The sequence below is a fragment of the Chroicocephalus ridibundus genome, chromosome 8, assembly GCF_963924245.1.
Source record: "Chroicocephalus ridibundus chromosome 8, bChrRid1.1, whole genome shotgun sequence".
Taxonomy (NCBI): Eukaryota; Metazoa; Chordata; class Aves; order Charadriiformes; family Laridae; genus Chroicocephalus; species Chroicocephalus ridibundus.
Window position 1 is genome coordinate 4,927,642 of NC_086291.1, and position 21,959 is coordinate 4,949,600.

The following is a 21,959-nucleotide window of genomic DNA, read 5'->3' on the forward strand; positions in this document are numbered from 1 at the left end:
GAGATTTGACTAGTATTTTTGCCGAGAATTGAATTCCTCACGTAGACGTGGTGGGATCAGAGAAGGTTGGGCAGACTGACTGCAGGTTGAGTGCTGTTTTGTAGACATGGTTCCTCTTTCCATCCACACCCAGAAAAGAAATAGAATGGAAGAAACTCGAGGTAAGAAGGGCAATCGGGGTACATCTCAATCACATAATCAATAGGATATTTGACAGCTTTATTCATCTTTTATCACCCACGAGTTCAGGACAGCAAAATGTCTGAGGCAGCCATTATCAAATGGCTCAAGGTTTGCATCAAAGCAGCTTATTAAGCAGGAAGAGCCATTACTCTTGCAATAAATATGTGACTCGGGAGAGCTGGTAAGAGATTGGGGCCAGGAAAAATGGTTTAGTCAAATGTGTGGGGTCATACTGACAAAAGGTTAACACCCTGTCGCATGGTGGTAGTCACCGAACTCGGCAACTATTAACACCTCCAGCGAGGCTCCCTCTCCTATGAGGGGCAGTAGCCACCGACGCTTTAATGATCTTACATATGAAGGGATGTCTAAAGCAGCTTAAGCCTCATTCTCTAGCTATTACAAGCGTGATCTCCTAGAATTAGACAAGAACTTTAATCGCTGCCTCACTGCTGAGGTTTGCAAGCTCACACATGAATTTCTTCCTTGCCAGGGATTAATTTTGCTGTTTGGTGACATCCCATTGAAAGAGCGGGCAAGAAGAGCAAGAAAGATACCTGCAGACAGATGGAAATTCTCTTTCCTGAGCGCAGCCCAGCCGGCCTGTCACCTACTGACGGAGCTGGGCGAGGTCAGAGCTTCCCGGAGAAATACTGAACATCAACGGGAAGTTTGATCTACTGTGGCTGTAAACTATCACGGAAAAGTATTTCTGCTTTCAAAGTCGGTTTTCAAGCAGCAAGAACAGACATCTACTCTTCCTCCCCGCACAGGACAGACAGCGGGAAGCAAACCTCTTGTGGGACAGCCAGGCAGAACTGGCCAAGGAAAAGAAGTCCACATGGGAATGAAGTGCAAGGCCACATCCCAGTGGGCCCAGAACACCCTTAGGGTCTACGCTTGAACTGAGGGACCTACCTCTGCTGGCCAAAGGCACGTCAGTCTTCTCAGTTACTGCCTGTTGTCTGGCCACTGCTGGAGAGGGACGATGCTGCCCGGTCTGGGTGACAGTTCAAGTGTCCCATTACCCAAACTCCGCTGTTGGCTGTACTCCCCCTGCCACCGAGCCGGCGGCGATAACCAGCCCAGCCCCTCTGGCCCCAGCTGCGTGCTGGAATGACTTTCATCAGCTTTCTCCGGAATCACCTGCCGGCCCTTGGGGCAGGAGGAAGAAACAGCAGCCTGGGGAGCGTCTGACGGTGAGAGGGGGTGTAAGAACGGGGTTGCCGGGGGTCGGTGGGGTTGAGGGAGGATGCGGGTGGGCGACCAGCGAGTTGGGAGCCGCGGGCCCGCACTCGCCCTCCCTCGGGGCACCCTGCGAGGCGCAGAGCCCCGAGCAAGAAAACCGGGGAAGGGCAGCCGAGGGGCGGCTGCTGCCGCCCGGGGGGGGGCCGGGGCTGCTGGGCCGGGCCGGGGGGAGACCCCGCCGGGGGGAGACCCCGCCGGGCGCCGCCTCCTGCCCCCCGGCCGGGGCGGGGGGCTCGGAGGCGCGGGTGCGGCGCGCCCCGCTATTAGGGGGAATGCGGTAGCGCCGTGGCTGCAGGGGACCGGCGCTGCCGCCGCTGCGCGCAGAGCGCCGCGGGTCCGCTCGCCGGGGAGCCGCGTCCGCCGGCGCAGGCTGCGCGCCCAGCCGCGGGAGCGCAGGGGAAGGGTGGGGAGGGGGCGCGCAGCCCTCCGCCGGCAGAGGAGGATGAGCGGGAGCGCTGCGGGGAGCGGCGCCGGCTGCAGGTAGGAGGAGGAGGAGGAGGCGGTGGGGAGGCGCGGAGCCAACCGCGGGGCTGCGCGGGGGCGGATGCGGGGCTGCGCGGTGGGGGGGGAGTCACCCGTGGCATCCTCCCCCCCCCGCCAATCCTCCGCGCTGACGCCTTGCGCGGGTGTGTGGGGGGATCCCGGCTCTCCGCGGGAGCCGCTGCCGGGGCGGCCGCGCCCGCGTAACTCGGTGCGGAGAGAAAAGCGCAAAGTTTTGTCTGCCGGGAGGGAGGCGCTGGCGCGGCAGCGGAGGAGCCGCCGAGGAGGAGGCGGGGAGGGATGCCCGGCCAGCCCGGTGCCTCCGCGGCTGGCAGCCAGGGCGAAGTCGGCGAGAACTGCGCGATCGGGACGTGCGAGCGGGGAGATGCGAACCGCGGCTCTGCGCGGGGAACCCGCCGCTGCGGTGGCGTGTGGAATAATTTAACACTTCCAGAGCCGGGCAAAGCCAACTTCGAGCTTGTAGTGAGCATCTCGGCGGCCGTAGCGGGAACGAACGTGAGACACCGGTTCCTTTCTTATTTTTCTCTGTGTGTGTGTGACTCTTTAGCAGGGTTTTCTCGCCAGCCACCTACGTGTGCGCAGCCTGCAAGGCGCAACTTGTGCCAGTTGTCCTCTCTTGGTTTAATATTTGCAACCCCAATGAGTATTTTGTAGCCCTTCGGCCTTTTTCTCAACGCCTTGTTATAATGTAGGTAATTAATCATTTAGGTTGGTGGCCAATTAGGCATCATCGTGTAGCAAAATAATTATGCAAGGGTATGTGGGGTTTGAGTAGTGATGTGATACAGCATACACCCAGATTTTAGTAGCTGTTGCCCACTGCGTGCAAATTCAGTGTGTTCTTGATTTTGAATGAAAATCAAAATGTAGTGACAAATATGTTGTTACTTCTAGTGGAAAAATATAATTTTCTTTGCCAGTGAAATATATGGCAGCTTTAAAGTAATGGGAGGGGAGGGGGGAATACAGAGGACAGAGAGGGGCTGTTTTTTCTGGTCAGTCACAAAATGTTTTTCTCCCTTTTAAATATGCTCTTTCTAGTGCTGCTGGTTGCTTTGAATGTTTCGTTTGGAGAAATGAATTTCATTTTGGTGCCCTAGGAGTCTCACGAGAAGAGGTGCACTGCTATGTCTTTTGAGGATAGTGTTTGTAACTGATCTTGTTAAATAATGCTATTATTAAATAAGTGCAAATTGAAGCAAATCTATTTTCCATTGTCCACAAGTTGTGTTTCTGAGCTAAATTTCTTTTTATGTCTAGAGAGGCTTTTGCACTGCAGTATTACAATACAGCCATATTAAAAAGGTCCTTGGAGCAAATAACCCTCTAATGCTGCAGCGATGTTTTCAGTAGACTTCAGTAGTTCTATGGGAAATAATTATGTTGGATTTAAGCAATCTCGGCTGAATTGATTGTGCCTTTTTAATTGTGGTGTTAAACTGCTTGTAGGTATTCATGTGAGTGGTTAATCTAAACCCAAAATATAAAAAAAAGCACCAAACCCAAACCTTTAATCTGAATTAAATAATTTTTCTCTCTTTTTTTGCAACAGGTCCTTCTGGTCTCTTTTTTTTTTTTTTTTTTTTCCCCTTCCCTTTTCTTCCCCCCCCCCCTTCCTTCTTCCTTTAATTGGCAGTGAGGTCTCCTGCTTGAATATATTTCCTTAACTAAGTAGAGTGCAGTTTGTGTTCTGGTGATGTGCAGTGGTACATGATACCATCATTCTCTTCTGCGTATGGTATACTCCCTCTGTGATGCTGCAAGGAATGAAGGCAGGGAAAACTAGAGAGAAAAGGGAAAAGATTCCTGAGGTTGATGGTGTTGGCAAATTGAGTGATGAACGTTGATCCTGAGGAACCCCAACACATTTTAGATGGTGGTTTCTGTGGGATGTAATGCTGAAATCACAGCATAGGCGAGCACGTATCCTTCAGTGATCTCGCACCAAATCCTCTGGTGTGTACTTGGAAGGTGTGAGAAGCAGACATTGAACTAAGCTGCTTACCTTCTAATGTCAATATTTGGTGCTAAAAATTTAATTTTGAGTGGAAGACAAGCAGGTTGCTTACTTCTCTCTAACTGCAGCTCTTCATTACTGGTTTTTGTTTGCTCTAGTAAACAAACACGTATCTCTTAAAATTGAATTAAATGTATAAACTGCTTGAACTGGAGGCGGGGGGAGGGAAGATGACTCTGTTTGTTTTAAATAATAAATAAAAAAGTAAAATATCGTGCCATTGGCTGTCTGAAGTACAGCTTTGGCCTGATCAGTCAGTCAGTGCTCCTAGCAAACCCTCAGTGTCCAGCACCCTTCTCCTGGGTTGGAGGGTGGAAGTGCTTGGGGTGACTTGCAGGGTGACGCCTGCTTGACTGACAGACGCTTATTGCAGAGCGGCACCCGGTGCTTTCCAATTTTGCCTCTGTAATGATTTCCTCCAGCAAGCTGACAGAGAATTAAAATGTTTACAGTCAGGTTTTGGAAGGGTTCATCAGGATGCAGAGGGGAGGGCAGGGAAATCCTTCCAGTTTTAGATCTCTCTAATCCCAAGCTTCTGTTCCTGTAGTCATGCTGATTTTTTATTGATTGTTGTGGCAGTGACTACTGTGTTTCAGAGCACAGTAATGCGAACGTCTCCGCTCCAGATAGAGTAGTCTTGGGGGGGGAAAAAAAAAAAAAGGAAGTGGGAAGGAAGGAGTGGCCGAAAGAGACATCTTACTCCAGTCTTTTCAGATTGTTCATGAAACTGAAGCTATTGGTGAACGATTGTACACTTTTGAGATTAAGTTTCAGTGAATGGATTAAGCTTTCAATCCCGTGTTTCCTGTAGAAATGCCAGGTAATCTAGAGCATTACTTACCATAAGGATGCACACTTCAGTGTTTTCCAGCCCAAGCCCGTTTCTCCACTGGAGTGGAACTATGGGAACACATGATTGAGGATGGGTATCGTTTCCCATGTTGATGTCAACTACTGTGTGCAAAAGGAGCTGAGCTGGAGTCGAGACTGGCATGCAGAATGGCAGTACATGAGCAGCAGAAAATTGAGTCAGTCACATCTGATGATCAGCTTTCTCCTTACCACCTTCGTGTGTGCGCTGCAGACCAGGAGCATGGTCTGTGTTTCTTTAACCATCTGATTCTGACATAAAATTCCTTTGCAGAACCATCTGCGCTCATCAGGTGAGCTTGTCGTGCTTGTGCATGACATTGGCCCTCTGGTACCAAGCTTTAATTTCACCGCTTGGTTCCATACCTTAGTACTAGGAGCGTTTGCCCCTGAAGTAGGCTGCTGTTGGAGGTCCCACATTGTCCCTTCCACGCTTTGTGTAGGGAAGTAAACATCATGGTGTAACTAACCCAGCCTGGAGCTGGCAAATGCGGATGCTTTCACAGTGACACCTATTAAGTGAATTTACTGTCTACAAGGGGGAAAGGAGAAGGGTTACGGTACTCATGTGGAAATACCAAAACGAGTATATCTCTGTGTTTCCTGTTCACCTGGCTGCAGGCTGCCTACAGTCATGCTCTCGGATTTTTAAGGATGTCCTTCTGCTATCAGGGCTCTAACAAACCAAGCAGGCGGGATGTTTGTGTTTTACGCTTTACCAGGGATGCAGAAGCAGGCTGGAAGTGAAAACAAGCCATTCTCAACTGATGCTAAGAGTTCTTGGAAGAGGGAATGAAAAGTATTCTTTTGAGTAACCTGGATAGCTGATGGAAATGACCCTTTACACAGTGTCTATAAAACAGCATTTTGGATAAAATAGTCCTATTACAGGAAGTGCAGAGGGTGAAAAACCTAAGCAGTCTTGACAATCGTTTTGGGATTGTTCCACAAGAAAATCAAAGGCTTGTCAGTTTTTACTGTTATGCACATAAATCACCTTTGCTCCTCCTGTTTTGTAAAATGCATTGGGTCAGGACTTTTTAGTTTGCCTCCATAGTATTATGAGTACTTACAGTAGAGTACACATAACAAACAACAGGAGATTCATATTTCACAGCACTTTCATTTTTCATCGGTATGCCAAGGTAAAGAACCTCCAACTCTCCTTTAAATAAGTATATTCTCTGTTTATTTCCTTTAAAATCGCATGAACGTTGTGCAAGCCAGTTAAAAGCAAGGAGAATACATTCCGAGATTCCTCTTCTGTATCTGCAGATTGATGCATTCAACAGCCAACTTCAGTGATTCTTGCAAGATTTAAACATGAGTGACTTAGTGGAATAATACTGTGTGAATATTTACTCCTGGTTTAATGCAGCGGAGTTCTATTGAAGTCAAAGCAACTGCATCTGGTTCCTTAAGATGAGGATATGGCCCAGCAAAGGACTTTTCTAATTGGCAGGAGGCTGCGTTTGGTACCTTTACCCTTCCTTGCAGGGCAGTATTTTAGGAAAAAAAAATAATAATAAAAAAAAAAATCTTACTACCAGCAGTGGGATTTCTCATTTGAAAAGTTAAATACTCCTTAGTGAGAGGTGAGGGTATTACTCTGGCTCACAGAGCATTTTCTCTGACTAATGTATACAAAATGTATGTTGGGATTGCCCAACACTGATAATTCACGCACCTCTGGAGTGGAATACAGCAGCCATTCTGGGCTAGAAACATTATGCAGGAGGGGTTTGGGGAAGAGAAATGAAGAAAAACTAATCCAATTGAAACTGCAAGGGGAATTTAGGAAGCAGAATGCAATTATCCGAGTTGGATATTGGCCAGGACATGTTAGTTAACATTTTTACTCTTGCAAGAATTGCCATGGGATCTTTAATGACGATGAATGGTCAGGGCTCTATTTTACATCTCATTTGAAAGCCTGAGCGTGAAGATGAAGTGAATGCTTTGCCTTCCTTCAGGATATGTTGCTTTGGTCAATGTTTTTGCCTCCCCATGGGCCCAAGGCTCTCTGGGCACGCCTGCCTGGCAACTCCGCATGTCCAGGGGTTTCTTCATCTTCAGCTGCTAAACCGAGAGGAAATCCAGACACTCAGCATTACTTGATATTTCCTTTCTGCTTAGCTTCGGTTTTGTGGAGGGGTAGGTGAAGGTGGTCTTACACCATCACTCCTCCCTTCCCTGGAAATGTGTCATGGTAGCAGTGATCTCTTTCTGTGCATATTATTAGTTGCAGGTTCTTCTAAACTGAGTTATTGTGGCTGAGCGTTATATGACGCAGTGTTCCACTTCAGGTGGTCTTTATAGTGGATTATGTCAATGCATAGAAGTCATTGCAATTACTTGTTTCAGGGACTAAGTCATTTTTTTTGCAAGACCACACATCAAAGCCCATTTCCAAGTTAGACAGCTACAGACTTCTAATGGAGAAGTCCCCCTTCGGTTCAAGTTGGCCATGGCATATTTCCCTCTCCTTCTAGTGTGGTAGTTCTTCCCCTTGTTTTATGAGGACCAGTGGATGGAAGAACCATCTGTCCATAGTAAACAGTTGATAAATCTTACCGAAACTGGTATTTCAGGAGAAAGGAGTTGATGTGTAAATCTTTTCATATCTATAATCACGATTTTCCTTTTAGCTATCTGAACTTGAATCTTTTCTGCAAAAAAAAAAAAAAAAAAAGCACCTCTTCTCTGTAAAAAGTCATTGTCGAGTTACGAATGTGTTTTAATGGCAGTGCTCTTTTTGGTATTCAGGTTGGAAAAGGAGTAGGGTGGAATATGCTGCTCGGGGGAGAAGAGGCTTCATGTTAGTTTGGAGTTTTAGGGATGGTGCGTTTGTTGTGATTCAGTCAAAGTATGGTCTGGGAACTTGGAGGATTGCTGTGTATCTACTGGCTGCCTTTTAGTCCATTTATCAAAGCGCTTGCAGTCAATCTGAGAGGTCACGGAGCAGTGGCAGATGCTAAGAGATAAGATTAGATATGCATCCAGACTTTCATATATAATTTTATTACAAAGTATGAAGAGCAATAGTAGGTACTTATTTTTTTTCTTTTTCTGTTGGAAGACTTGTCCTGAGATTTTATTCTCCTGCAAGCTGACACATAAGGAGGCTCTGCTTCTAACCTACATATGTCACTAATACTCATATGCAACACAGATAGATAATTAAAAGATAACAGGGTTAAGGCTCTCCTTCTAGCGAAGAATTTCTCTATTTATGTTGAATTTCCTCAAAATGCTCATGATGACATCAATGTCAATAATTTAAAATGCGGTTGCAAAATCACTCAAAGTATTCATAACCTATAAAGTGATACATTTTGCACCCAAGGATTTCCTTTCTACATTTTCATGTATTTTGGACAGTTTCGATTGTTTTGTAGGCTACGGAAGGATGGGTAAAGCCAATATCTGCATCCTCGTGTCTTGAATTTCTGGTTAATAGAGAAGATCTGACCACTCCGACCTGTGTTACGCAGGCTTATGGGGCAGTTTCTACAGAATTGGTGGGATTTCACCAGGCAGTTGTGAGCGCTGGGGAGAGTCTCATCATTCTGTTACTGGCTGTCAGAGTTGCCTTAACATACAGGTGGGTCTTAATTGCACTGATTTTTCTCTTAGGATGTGAATCAAAATACCAACTCCGAGCTTTTTAAGATGTTCAGGGTATGTGGAATGTAATGTTAAGGAACAAAATGAATGTTCATCGTCATCCACAAGCCTGAGAGAAAACCGCTCTTCCTTATCTTTGTAAAATAACAATGTCTTTGGTCCAAGGCTTCTTGGATGACTGTGTAAGGCCAGATTTTGTCCGTCATAAATAAAGTGAATGGGCTTGGGGACTTCACATGTAAATAAAGTGCCCATTCCATCTGCCTCCGTGAGGCTTGACCCACAAAATAACAACAAACGTTTCCACTGCTTGAAAGAATTTGATGAATCTATTATGTTGGCCAGGTGTAAATCTGTGATCTGTGACATTTCATGCCTCATGTGGGCATTACGCTGTCATGCGGCACAGTGGGCTGCATTAATAGAGTCTTTGGGGATAAAGAGAGAGAGAATATGGACAGAAGCTGTTGTTAGGCAAAATAAATTACAGAGTAGCTCATCCAGTGTGAGAAGGATTGTGAGTGATGTAGTTTCAAACATCATTTTTTCAGTAATTGTGCTGTTTGAATTGTGACCTACTTTAATAACATTCTATCATTTTTAATATTTCTTTATTCATTACATTTTATACACACTCAGGTGGTTTACTGCAAGCTGTGTGGAAATTACAACGAAGGTCAAGTGCTCTTTGTGAGGATAACTTATTACTGAAAATATTAACTTGTTGTCATTATTGTTTTCCAGCGTGAAATTTTCTTTGTCTGGTGGATGAAGAGATGATGTCGGGCTTGTGTTAAAGTGTGTGATTACTGTCAATAGACCAAAGTCCCTCCAGTCATAGGTCTGAGATGTACATGATCACTGAACAAGTTTCACTTTAAATTGATTTATTTTTCCCTACGCTGTTAAGCTGGTACAGGCCCTTACTGGAAACCTCTTCAGATTAGGACTGGCTTATATATGTTTAACGTTTAAATGCCTTCAGTTAGCTGAAGCTAAACTGAAAATTGCAACTTTACTATTGAAATAACCATGCCTATACATGGTTTTGCAGCCTTTCAAATGAGCTTAAATTCATGCTTTAAATTATATTAGTTCAATATTTTTCATGTGGAAAAGGCTTTTGTGGCCTGGTCCACAGGAGTTCTGCATAGAGTTGGAGTCAAGCCTTGGTTAGGGCTGAGAGGATGCTCTTTATTGCTAGCGCTGGTGTCGATTCAGTTAGATCATAAGTTCTCCGTAGCAGTTATCCGTACAAATGACCTTCCAACGGTTGCCCCGTGGTTAGTGGACAAGTAATTGTAAATGATATGCGAGAGTTTGGAAAAATGTGTCCTGGGATCCGGACATCAGGATCACCAGCTTCTCAAATCATAATCCCACTAAATGGTCCAGCCTACATGGCTAAGAGCTATGAAAAGACATCCCACTGGAAAAAAAGAAAGCTTTTCAGCATCCCCGCTAGCTTTACAAAGCATAACAGACATGTTGGATACTAATGCATCATTTCTTACACATTATTGAAATAGGATAGCTTTATGTGAAGGTCAGCTGTGCTTAGTGTCTAAAATGTTCCCATTTTTTATTATGCGTATTTGAGGTTCCTCTTAGGAATCAAGTGTAGAAAGAAACCAGAAGGGTTCCAGTGAATATTCACCATTTTGGCTGTTGCAGCAGGTCAGGGGTTGAGGTGTTACCGTCTTTCATCTTTTCGATGACCAAAATTCTCACCTGCTGGTTTGATGTGGTGGACATAAAGATTTCCCTAATCCAAAGCCAGAGAGGTCTCAACTTAGAAGTCACCAGTTTTTAATTTTCCTTGTGAGCTGTGTAATTTGAATTCTGTAGAGTCATGTCTTCTAAGTACAACAGGGAAGAAAACTGGACTAATTAGGTAAGTATCCTGCTTTTAAAGGTTCTGGACTGCTGTGCTAGGTTTGGGTTGGACAAGTAAGTTGAAATCTTTTGCAGGAATAGAAGTGAGAGATTTTTAGCTGAATGTCTATTTTCTGAGAGCAATTGAGCCACCCTAGACAAAGATTTCGTGTTCCTTCAGCATAAAAAAGGGGTAGTGGAACAGGAGAAGCTTAGCCCAGAAAAGAGCGCGCTTTTGATAGAGACCTGTTAAAACCAATGGAGAACTGAATAAGGAATTGCCTTTTCCAGTAAAGGGTGTCGTATGCCATGAGCAAGTAGCAGATACAGAAGTAGTAAGATGCTTCACATAAGATGGTGTTATGCAGGAAGACTCTACTGCTTTGGGATGTTGCAGCTGCTAAAAGCTTACCTGGACCAAACAGTCTTCTGGAAAAGTTTGCAGTAGAGCTGAGGACTATTGCGTGGGGTGATACTGCTTCTGGTGTGGAAATGCCAGGCTCACGAATGTCTGGAGGCTGGAAATGTGTTCTGGTGGGTTATCGCAATATGTGTCTGCTCTTGGGGACTGCCAGAGAGTCAAGGTTACTGGATACAGGGCCAGCTGGCCCATTGCTCCCAGCCAGCAGGGCTTTCTTACACGAGGTGAAGAACTTAGCCAAGAGCCAGGGTGGGATAGTACACCATCTCCTCTCCCTGCTCTCAGCTGCGGCTCTCTTGACTTAAGGGTGTTAGAGCTGGGCTGGAGTATGGGAGACGGTAGAAATTGTTTCTAAGAGACAGGCATCAGTGTTGGAAGAAAGATGTGAAGTTCTAGCGAGGCACTCGCTATAACAAAGGTGTAGAAAACTGAAGTCGTTCTTTGTGCAGGTGACTGACTTTGCTGTAATTGTAACCAGTCACTTTGGTTTAAGCCAGTTATTTCACTTATTTGGTTGTACGTGCTCTACCCTTGCTGTTTGATAGTGTAATGATCTATCTGTTGGCATTGCTTGTTCTTAGTAAACACTTGTGTTACGTAGATCTGTATCTGGCTCTAGTGTTGTGAGAAGCTTGTAAAGTGACCCAGCAGAATTTTAAATGTATATTTTTAAAAAAAAAACCCAACAGTGTCCTGGTGTAAAGTGTTGAAATAAGAACTTGAAATGCCCTAAAGACAGGTCAGTCATAGAATCATAGACCTGCTCTTCCACCCTATTTCTCCACAGGCCGTGATCACTGCTGGTCCTGGAGGTCGTGGTTTGGCCAGTTCATTCTGATTCTGGAGACCAAGGAAGGCCTTTGGATTCTAAATGGCCCTCTTTGAAGTACGTTGTTTTCTGTGGAAATGCTGGTCTGTTCATGTAACTTTCTGCATACAAATGTTGAAGAAATAAAACATTACCTGCTAGCAAGAATTTCACCTTGTGCAGGGTTCTAGGGTACAATGCCATTTGTTAGTGGGAAGACCTGGAGTAGAGTTTATTAATAATTTCACTTATTGCAGACTCTGTTGCCTTCAGATTGTCACTTCAAGCGCAAGTACACAGTGGTATTTACACATGGCAACATTTAAAAAGCAAAGTTCAGATACTGTAATTGTGCAATGGAGTCGCTTGGAATTACTTAATAATAAAAGAGCCATACAGAAAGGTTCCTCTTACTCTAATTTCGTTAATAATGCATTTTGCAATTGGCTGGAGACATTTGGCTGACAACATTTCTTTCAGTAAGTTGTGGAACAAATCGGTAACTGACGAAGATTCCATCATTGGAATTATGCTGTACATCATGGCTGCGGAGAACTTCACGGTGACAAGGAGATCATATAGCCCTTATTTCAAAAGTACAAATTAGGGAATGGAATAGCATTTACCTGTCAGCAGACATCAAGAGATGGGAGCAATTGTGCTTTTGAAGGAGAGTGGTGTGTCCACCAATGCTAGTTAATTCATTCTTTTGATATGTATCCTGATTTATTTTTCCCGGTTTATTGAAGAAGCGGTATGAACACATGCCCACCGACGTACACTTGGGTCTTCCAAAGAATTTCACGAGAGCGGTTTATGAAACGCCCAGCCTTTTTTGCCAGTGAGATTTCTTTTCCTCCTTCTGCCTATTAATTGCAAACATCGTATTTTACCTTGCAAATGTTGGATGCTGGCTCTCTGGTCGTGTTCACCTTTGCTTCCCCTGCAGCTCCCACACCTGATTGGGCTCTCGGCTCCACACTTCCCTGGCTAACTTGCTTTCTGCCTCATTTACTCCCCAATGACCACCGAACGACCTTCCCTCAATTCAGGACCAGCTCAACTTTGTGACTGGCTACTCAGGATGCCGCAGCAGCAGTGCGGTTAGTGACTTCTCTTTAAAGATGTATAGCTGTACATCTTTTGAATTGTAAAGCTAAATTTCATTAGCTTCACTGGAAGGAAGGAATGAACACTGAAGGGAAAAATATACCACTGAGGCTATTGTAAGAAATTCTAGGTAAATGATTCAGCGTAGTGGAGCTAGTGCAAGTATGGGTAAGTACTGGTACCCTCGCTGCATGCTTTACTGCAGCTAAAGCAGAAGGTCGTGGTTACCTGATATATCCTGAACTTTCATTACAAATACCAAACCAAGCCACGTGTTGAGCGAGTCACGTGTGTTGTTTGGTACTTTGCACTTGAAGTTGAATAGTTGAACTTGATGATCTTAAAGGTCTTTTGCAACCTAAATGAGCTTACGATTCTAAGTGTATGCTAGGTTTTGGAGAGGTTTAAAATTTTATTTCACTGAGCTGAGACCTTCTTTAGAGTAAACCCAAGGCAACTTGAGACCACTGCCAGTCTGTCGTCTTAGAGTTTTGAGCCCTTTTCAGTGTGATGCTTGCAGTGGCACTGAACACAAATTAGGGGTGTGAGCTGTGTCCCCATCGTCAGTTTTTCGCTGTGCAATATTGTGTATTCAGTCCTTGGTGGCTCAGAACTGAGAGTCTCGCACTGATTCCTTTCTTGCAAGTACACCTGCATCTTTGTGGGCCCTCATTAATCTGGTGATCTCTGACTTTAAGCCTGTGGAATGATGAATAAGTGTGCGAGTGTGGGGTTTTCTTTCTTTTTTTTTTTGTTAAGGTTCTGCTCACTCAGAGACGAGTCTTTTGCAGTGGAGACTTGTATGGGCAGATTGTGGTGGGTTTTTTTCCACGTGCTTATTTATAATGTCTATCTTCCGTGATATTTAAGGCCCTTTTTAAAACTGTGGGTGGATGTATCCTCGCTGCCTTGAAGCTTGGGAAGAGCACTGTGATTGCCTTCCTTGTGTACTGTCTTAATAAAAACCTCCTTTTATGTGTATATCTCACCTATTGTTTTTTTCCCCACCTAACTAAAAGTTCCGTTTCTGGCTTCAGAATCCCAGTTTCTTAAACGTTGGAAAGTAACTGCTTCTATGAATACTGTGCTAACGGTAAAGAAACAAAATGCTACATAACCTCAAGTAATTTTGACTTAATTCCTTAGCGAATTGGGCAAACTAATGAATTAAAATTGGAGCTGAGATATAGCATGCATGTGCTTTGCTGCATTCTGCAGATATCTGATTTATAATTTTAATGCTGGTTATCTCATAGGTGGCATTATTATTATTATTTTAAAGCCAGCATTGAAGCCTGTGCATTTTTTTTGGAGGGAGAGACAACAGAATTGGCCCGTGATCTTGTTTTTTGGTGGTTTCTTTTGAAGGAGGCTGAATTTGAGACAAACTTGGCACTGCTCCACGGCAGAGGAACTTGCAGTGATGCTGCAGTTTTGTTGGTGCCACTGCAGAGACAAAGGGTAAAACAAATCAAAATGAACTGAGAGGAGCAGATGGGGCAAGTGAGAAGTTGGGAAATCATTCAAAGTGTTAGACACCGAACGATTTCAATTTTCCCGAGACAAGCGGATGCTGTGGCACAACATGGCTCTTCTTGACACTCAACACACGTGAGACAATTTTGGAATAAAGGCTGCATCAGGTGTTCTGTTTCCAAATTTTCCTGCCTGAGGGAGAGCGTTTGCATTTGGCAAGGATGTCTGTAAGGGGGGTGGGGGGTGAAAACAAGCTTATAATAAATCCTTTCAGGTGTTTTGTTGACCACTCGGGGCATAGCGCGTCTGTACAAGACGGGTGAAACTTCTCCTTGTGAGACAAAAATGGAATTTTAGGGTTATCACAATGCAGTGGGAGTAAAAGAAGTCAAACAACCGTGTCCGAAAATGTTGTCTTGATTTTTATGTCCTCCTCAAAGGATACACAGTTTTCCTGTAGGATGAGAGTACGCAAAAGAGCAAATTGTTCACTTTGCTGAATATGAGTATTGGAAATTTGGTCCTCTTCATGTGTGCAAAACCCATGTGGGACAAAACGGCTCTGTCTCACAGTCTTTTCAGTCCTTAGTGACGTTTTGCCTTGTGCTAGCAGTGGGTTTTTTGGGTGCCACCTTACCAGAAGCTCAGGTAAGCCTGTCACTATGGCCTAGGCTTAGTGTTTCCCCTGCTTACGTTGTTTAAAAAAGCTGTAGTATTAAAAGACATAGAGAGTGGGGAAGCTTGTAATTTTGAGGGTGGAAGTGCTAAGGTCCGAACTTACGTGCTCTGCCAGCATCGGCTAAGCTATACTTCATCAATAATAAATCCGCAGAAATTCCTCAGACTGTGTGACCTCTATTTCCCTCTAACATTGTTCTTCTGTTTAAGATTCCTCTTTAAGGGATTTGGCTTCCTTTAAAAGTAGGGAAATGAGATATAAAGAATTCTGTTCCCATCCGGTAATTGCAGCCTAAACATGATTTTGCAGTATTTATTGTTTATAAATGCATAAATAGGCTGTAGATAATTCATGCTTTAAATACTGTGGGGCATAGCAAAGTTGGATGTAGGAAAAATGTGTATGATAAGGCATAGTTCCAGCAGAAAGAAAAGGAACTTAAAAAGCTGTTGGATTCTTTCCATCCACCCTACAAAGAAGAAAATTGGTTTGCAGGAAATATAGGTCATGGCACTGTCTGGCATCTTGATGTTGCTGTTTTGTTAAGTACAGTATATTGCTAGCAGCACAATTCGGGACTCCCATTAGAACCGTTCTTTGCTGTCAGACTTAAAAGGCCATTTAATATCCCTTATCTGATCTAATGCACTCCTCGCATAGACAAAGAAAATTTAGAAGGTGGTTTGTTGTTGTTCTCTTTTTTTTTTTTTTTTTAAAAATAAATTATTGAAAGCTTTGGAGACTGTTCCTGCTGTTGCACCCAAAAGTCAGTTACTTCAATAAGGATCCAAGAATCGGGGGTCCACCAGGAGTGGGGCAGTGGAACTAAATTCTTCTCCCCTCTCCATGGCAAAACATAGAAGAAAATGAAACCTTGTGTTGCTGTGCCACAGGGTTTTCCAGACAGAAACTTACTATTGGAGAAAAGCCTTGGCTTCTTAAACGTGACATTCGCTTTTAATTATGAGATTAATTTAATTTCTTTGTGTTAGAAAAGATACTAAAGGCAGCTGTATTCTGTGAGTGAGGTTGTCTGTATTCTCCTCCCTTTGTGTCCAGCACCGGGACGGTGTCTGTGGTGTTTGCAGAACAGGAGAATGAGGCCAACAGTGTCTCTGTGGGGAAGGGAGGCAAAACTGCTCTCACCTTAGAAATTGTGGCACTGAAAAGTACATGATTTTTCTGCGTAGTCGTATACGACTGGCTACTGTGAACCATCTAGAGGCCAAGATGGAAACAGAAGGGTGGGCAGGAAATCTGGGTGAGGAACTGTACCTACACTGCAGGTTTTGCTCGTTTGCTTTTGAGGTGTGATGAAGTGGCAGGAGCACAATGATGTGACTCATCTCCTCAGCCCACTGTGATGCTGCTCGCTCTCTGTTTAGCTTTCTGGTACAATGCGATGTGATGCAGCTTTGAAGAAAGGGGTGTGTGTGTGTGTGTGTGTATATATTTTTTTTTTTAAGTTGGTTTGAGATGTTCTTCATATTCTCCAGCTTTCATAACCTTGGGTCAACCCTGTAGTGGTAGGGATGCAGGCAGCCTTCTTGTATCCATCCCATGGTATTGCTGTAGTTTTAGAGAGTACGTGCTGTGTATAAATACACCTGACTTGGCTTCATATGCACGTATGTTTTCTTTTTAAATGTTTTATCCCAAATGAGGCTGGAGGTTAACAATCCATGGAATCAGATGAAATCAAGGTCAGTCTTGCCTCTCCCTTGCCCTGTCCTCTGATCCCCTGTGGCTCATGCGATTTGTTGCAGGTCCAGGACTTTTCTCGAGCTCGTTGTACCAAGCCCGGGCTGCAGTGAATTGAAACCCTTTTGTTTCAGTTGAAGTTCTAGCAAGTTATTGCTGCTCAATCTGGATATTTTCAGGCGTGACAAAGATATAAGAATGCAACTACAGATTTTTATTGCTGCCCCAATGTATTTCCAGTGTGGTGTTATTACTTCGGAGTTCATTAGGAACAAACAAAACCAGTGGCAAGCATACTGCCTGTAACGCAATGCTGCACAGCACGCCTTGCTCGCTGCTGGCTGATGAAATGTCTGAGCTTTGGAATAAGCAGGATCCCAACAGTTTCCTCTACGGCTTGCCTGAAGATTTCCTAAACCCCTAACTACTTTCATTCATTATCTGTTGGTGCACTTGGATAAGAAACAGGCTTTTTTTTTTTTTTTAAACAGGCAATCAGGAAAATTTCCTGTGGTGACAAGTAGTTTTTTCTTTTGGATTGATCTAAGTACCAGACCAGTCTTATTGTATCTTAGTTTCTTCATTTCTTAGTTTCTTACCATTTAAAACAGGATTTGGAGGACTGATTCTTTGCATCCCAAACAAGGTGTGTGCGTGCACAAGCATGTGGGGCTCTTTGGTTGTTTGTTTTGTTTTGTCTTTTTTTTTTTTTAATCAAAAAACTTCTTGGTGGATCTACCCTGGCTGTTTCCTGCCTCAGTGGGAATGTGGGGTACATCGAAGTGCTTGAACACGTCATGAGACACTCGTGCTTTTGACCAGTTGCTGTTTGAGTCATCTGACTTGGATGGCGTCTAGAAGACCGAGGTTAGAAGCCTAAATTCCTGAGATTCATAGGTGGGGAATAAAGACAATAGGGCTTTGGGGGGAAGGCACTTCATAGGATGCATAATGAAAATGTGTTGAAGACATCTCTCAGTGACTGCTTTCCAGCAGTTAAAATTCCATATTCTGATAGATACCTCTTCTTCGAAGGTGTTTCAGCATTGTGAGTATTGTAAATATACTTTTCAGATTTTAAAACACCCAAATGTAATACCTTTAAACATGTGTTTGTTTCTATTATTTTTTTATATAAACATGCAAAAATGAACAAATGGGAAGCCCTAGCAGTTGCGTGTATCTGATTGAAATGTATACATTCTTATACATAAATTATTATTGCATGTAGTTGTATCAACAAATGGAAAAGCTGAGTTTAGCACCCCTTGAAAATAATCTATTTCCGTTAGACACGCATATCATGTAGATACATGCTCGTCTATGCAGTGTATAATTTTTCACTGGCTCATTCAGAGGTAATTTTGGAAGGTGAAATGCGGCGTGTGAATATGGTACTTCAAATTGTAGAATGCTTCCATGAGAAAATATAGGATTAGTCTGCAAATAATCTCTTCAAAGGCCCTGTTACAATTCTGAACTCTCAGATGGCTTGGCTAGTCTTTGCTATTGCTTTAGAGGGACAGAGAATGTTAAAATCATTTACATGTATTGTCACTAAATAATTTTATGTGGTTGATCCTGCCTGACACGATGCTTCACAACATGATGGAAAATTCATAAATGTTTTCTTCAATTTGATGCTCAAGAAGCACTTTAAAAGCGCTCATTTCCTTAAGAATTATTTTCTCTCTTTATATCCAATTCATAGATTATGGTCAAGTGTTCATTTTTATGGTATTTACAAGAAAGCAGGTGAGCCAGCTTGCTCATAACACCCCTCCCTCCCCCTCCACCCCCTGCCCAGATACATCCGGGCAGCATCAGGGAACAAAGAGAGTTGAGATTCTGAGCCATGCCCAGATTTGATTTAAGAATGCATTTTCTTGTAGTAAATTTTGGAGAGGCTGTTCGTGGTCAAAGATTCTAAGGTTATGTCCATTATATTAAAGACAAGACTGACGGTTAATAAGTTTTTCAGCTGTCTAATATTTTAATTGTGGAGGAAGTTCCTAGTCTTGTAGTTGCAAGCCATTTGTGTGTGTGTGTTTATAGCTCTCTCTCTGCTCAACCCACAGATGCCTAGCGATAGTCTTCTCTCAAACTTCTCATTCCCTTGGTGGTAAAGCATCCCTCCCAGCTTCCTCTTCGCATGGACTGGGAGTTTGTCAGTGACAGTCTGCTCTGGACATTAAACTCTTGGAAGAATCCCAGATTAATGGGGAGATCTCTCTAACCAGTTGATCAAACTGTGTTGTCTGTTTGGGCTAAATCACAAAAGATTGAGTTGTCCCTCGGAGCATTAGCTACAGAGTCTTAAGTCTGATTGTGGAAAAGTATCCTGTTGGATCCTGAGGTTTTGGACTTAACTGGGTGGAATGGAACCTGTTCAGGGGTTGTACTGAAATTACTGAAATCTGATGGCTGCAGTTGTGATGTGGAAAATTCATGCTCCATCTACTCACCCAAGTCCAGATGAAGCCTAGAGCGACAATGTGCTGGGGTGTATGTTGTGCCCAAACTGAAATGGGATCTCATGTTTCCAGACTGGCGATAGCTTCTAAATGTTTCGTGGTAGTAGTGACGCTTCAGGATTCATAAGGAATTTCTGGAATTGGATCAAGAGTTTATAGCAGTGAGTAGCTTGCCTTTCATAATTGGTCAAGTATAATCAATCTGCATAACAGCATTTAAGGTTGGACTGGTGGATAAGTATTTGGAAAATAGATCGCTGTCTGAGACCAGCCATAACTCCCAATGTGTGAGGTCAGCCTTGCTTTTCCTCTTAGAGAATTCCTCTGTGGTTGTCTTGCTTTCCTCCAAGCTGTTAGCCTTTAGGAAGGATATTCTCCGCTCGACTGTTCTGCACTTTGGCTGGCTGTTTTGATCTACCGTGACTAGTGAGGCTTTTTAAAGTTTTACAGCTCACTTGGGATTGTATGACATATTAAGTGAGAAAGAGAACATGCGTGGGGTGTTGGTGGCATAATCCTGAATCCAAGCTTGACAAATTCTGTGTTCTGAATTTTAGGAACCCAAAGCACCTGTTTGTCCACTTGCAGTTAGAAGAAATCATCCTTGTTTTGTTGCCTTGGTTAGGGTGACTTGCTCTGGTGTGGTGTGTTCCCCCTCATAAGGGATATTTTAGTGACTTCGAAGGTGGATGGGAGGCCAGGTGGCTATCAAAGAGGTGTGTAGGATTCAGACTCTTCCTACAGTTGCTTTAGCGAGTAGCTTTACTTGCTCAGGTAACGTATTTGTTTCAGTCTGTTGTTTTGTGGCTCAGCCTTTGTGTTCCCCATAAAATACGTGTGCGGCTTGGGCAGCGCTGGCTACACACTGATGACAGTTTTCAGCTAATGCTCCTTTCTGGGGAGGTTGTAGGAAAGGTCGTGGTGTGAGAGCTCTGAGGAGCAAAGCGTGTCACACATCATCAGGCAGTAGAAGTGTGGAGGTGGCACGTTGATGGTGTTACACAGTCCTCTCTGGGTGCCCGTGACCGGGTGATGAGACTGATGTTTCACAGAACTTTGGTTACCTTTCACAAGTTCACGATAATTTAGCAGCCTGTGCACCTGGAGCGAGGGGTTCTTTTTGAACCTCAGTTCGTGTTCAGTGGGATTAATGGTTTAAAAAATGTCTCCACAACACATTAAATAGCTAAACCCGTTCAGGAATTCAAAGGGATCGGACTGGTTACCATAGTGAGCATAGCAGGAAATTTTTGCTAAATATTGGGACTGTATTTGTTGAGATGGCACCAGAAAAGGAGTTCATCATTTGGGTCATTCTGCAATAGAAATGATGTAGCTAGCAGAACAACATTAACAAAAACTCAGTGGTGTCCCCTGTTTTCAGGTATTGGTCAGAAATGTCTTATTCTGTCGAGTAATAGGGCTGCTTAGTTCTGTTGAGAGCAATAGGTGATCTCTTTGGAAAAAAACAGCGGAAGCAAACGATGTGTTTGAGGGCGAGATGGGCGACGCGGTGAGTGTGAGGGGAGCAGCGCTGGTGGGCTCAGCCCAGGAGCCTGTTCGGATCCTGGCAGCTTTTAGCTGGTGCATTGGCTACAGCAGCTGTTTTCTGGATCTTCTGTTTTTTTCTGGTGTGAATCTGTAGTAAAGGGTGGATTAATTTTTAATCTGGATTAAAAATCTGACATAAAGTGAAAAAAAAATATCAAAGGAGTGGGAAGGATCCCATATGAAGTTCCCATTTCGTGCTGGGAGTCTGACTAATGTGGGAGCAGTGTTGCAACAAAATGATGCATAGATCCTTGAGGTAAACAAAACCGCTGGATGAAGTCTGAGCAGAGACATCAAACCCTGGGTAGATGGTATCTATGAATGCTTCTTCTGGTTTTGGTTTTCCCATGATGTTTCTTCAGCCTTTTTCACTCGCCAGCTTTCACTCATCATATTCTCAGACACCAGTTTTGGTCAACAGACCCCTGTTCGCTCTTCCCTATTCACTAGACCTCAAGGCAGTGTTTAGACTGCAAGATCTGGCATTTTCATCTGATCTTTCAGGTTTTTCTCTTTTCTGTCTTTCCCGCAGACGCTTGCTGGGGCTGCCGGGAGCACTTTGTATAAACCTCTGGTAACTCTCCTCATGGCTGAGGCCAAAATCACTGCATCTTGCTCAGCTTGGGCTCTGTCATCTTGTTCTGCGGCGCAGTTCACTCACTGTGGTCCTGGGGCTGCTCTTGTGGGGAGTCTGTCATCTGGGATTTGCCACCTGGGGATGATGCTGGAATGCTACACAGCGAGCAGCTCTTGCAAGGAAAGGCCTCTTTTGGCTACTGAGACTCCTGACTTGTATTCTCTGTGCTTCAAGCCCCTGTTAATTACTGCTGTAAACATGCACTGAGCCACACTGTGTGTTGGTCCCCGTGCAGAGGCTGGTGTAGGATGTGGTGACCTTTTCAGGAAGCCCTGCTCTCCCCTGGAGGTGCCTCCCTGCCACCAAAGATCAGTCGCATGCGTCAGTTGTAGATAGTTCACGGCTGGTAGTTTTGGCCAGGTTGTTTTTTATTCCTTTTCAAATTTACCTCTGGTCAGACTTTCTTTTCCGAGATGAGGAATAGCCACTGTGCCTGCACTGTTGTTTTTAGCGTATTTCTAACTTACAGAAAGACGCCTGCAGCTCAGGGTAGGCAAGCTTTAAAATGTGTATTTAGGAATTTAAAATTACAAACACTTTTTTGTTTGGGTTTTTTTGTTTTTTTGTTTTTTTTTTTTTTTTTTTTCCCAAATAAGCCCTGTAACGAGTTGATCCTTCGACTCACCCACAAATAAGACAGTTCCAGTGAGAGAGGCTTTTTTATGGGATTCATTTTGGAAGCTATTCAGGGAAATCACTGTAGGCTTTTTGAGCAAATTAGTGAGAGTGTGGAAGGACCACAAAAAGGCTTTCTCCCTTAAGATTTGTGGGATCTTATGAA

At 43.9% G+C, this 21,959-nt stretch overlaps 1 protein-coding gene across 3 annotated transcripts in view; it reads left to right on the forward strand.

The window, feature by feature from the left end:
• Positions 1–1,843: 1,843 nt before the first annotated feature.
• Positions 1,844–21,959, forward strand: part of DAB1 (DAB adaptor protein 1) — a 478,733-nt gene continuing 458,617 nt past the window's right edge. For 2 of the 3 annotated variants that reach the window (XM_063343440.1, XM_063343439.1), the window contains exon 1: positions 2,173–2,427. The gene's annotated coding sequence lies outside the window, so the exon portion shown is untranslated. Of the gene's footprint in view, positions 1,912–2,172; positions 2,428–21,959 lie in introns of those variants that run through there. The other variant, XM_063343442.1, reaches the window with a different exon arrangement.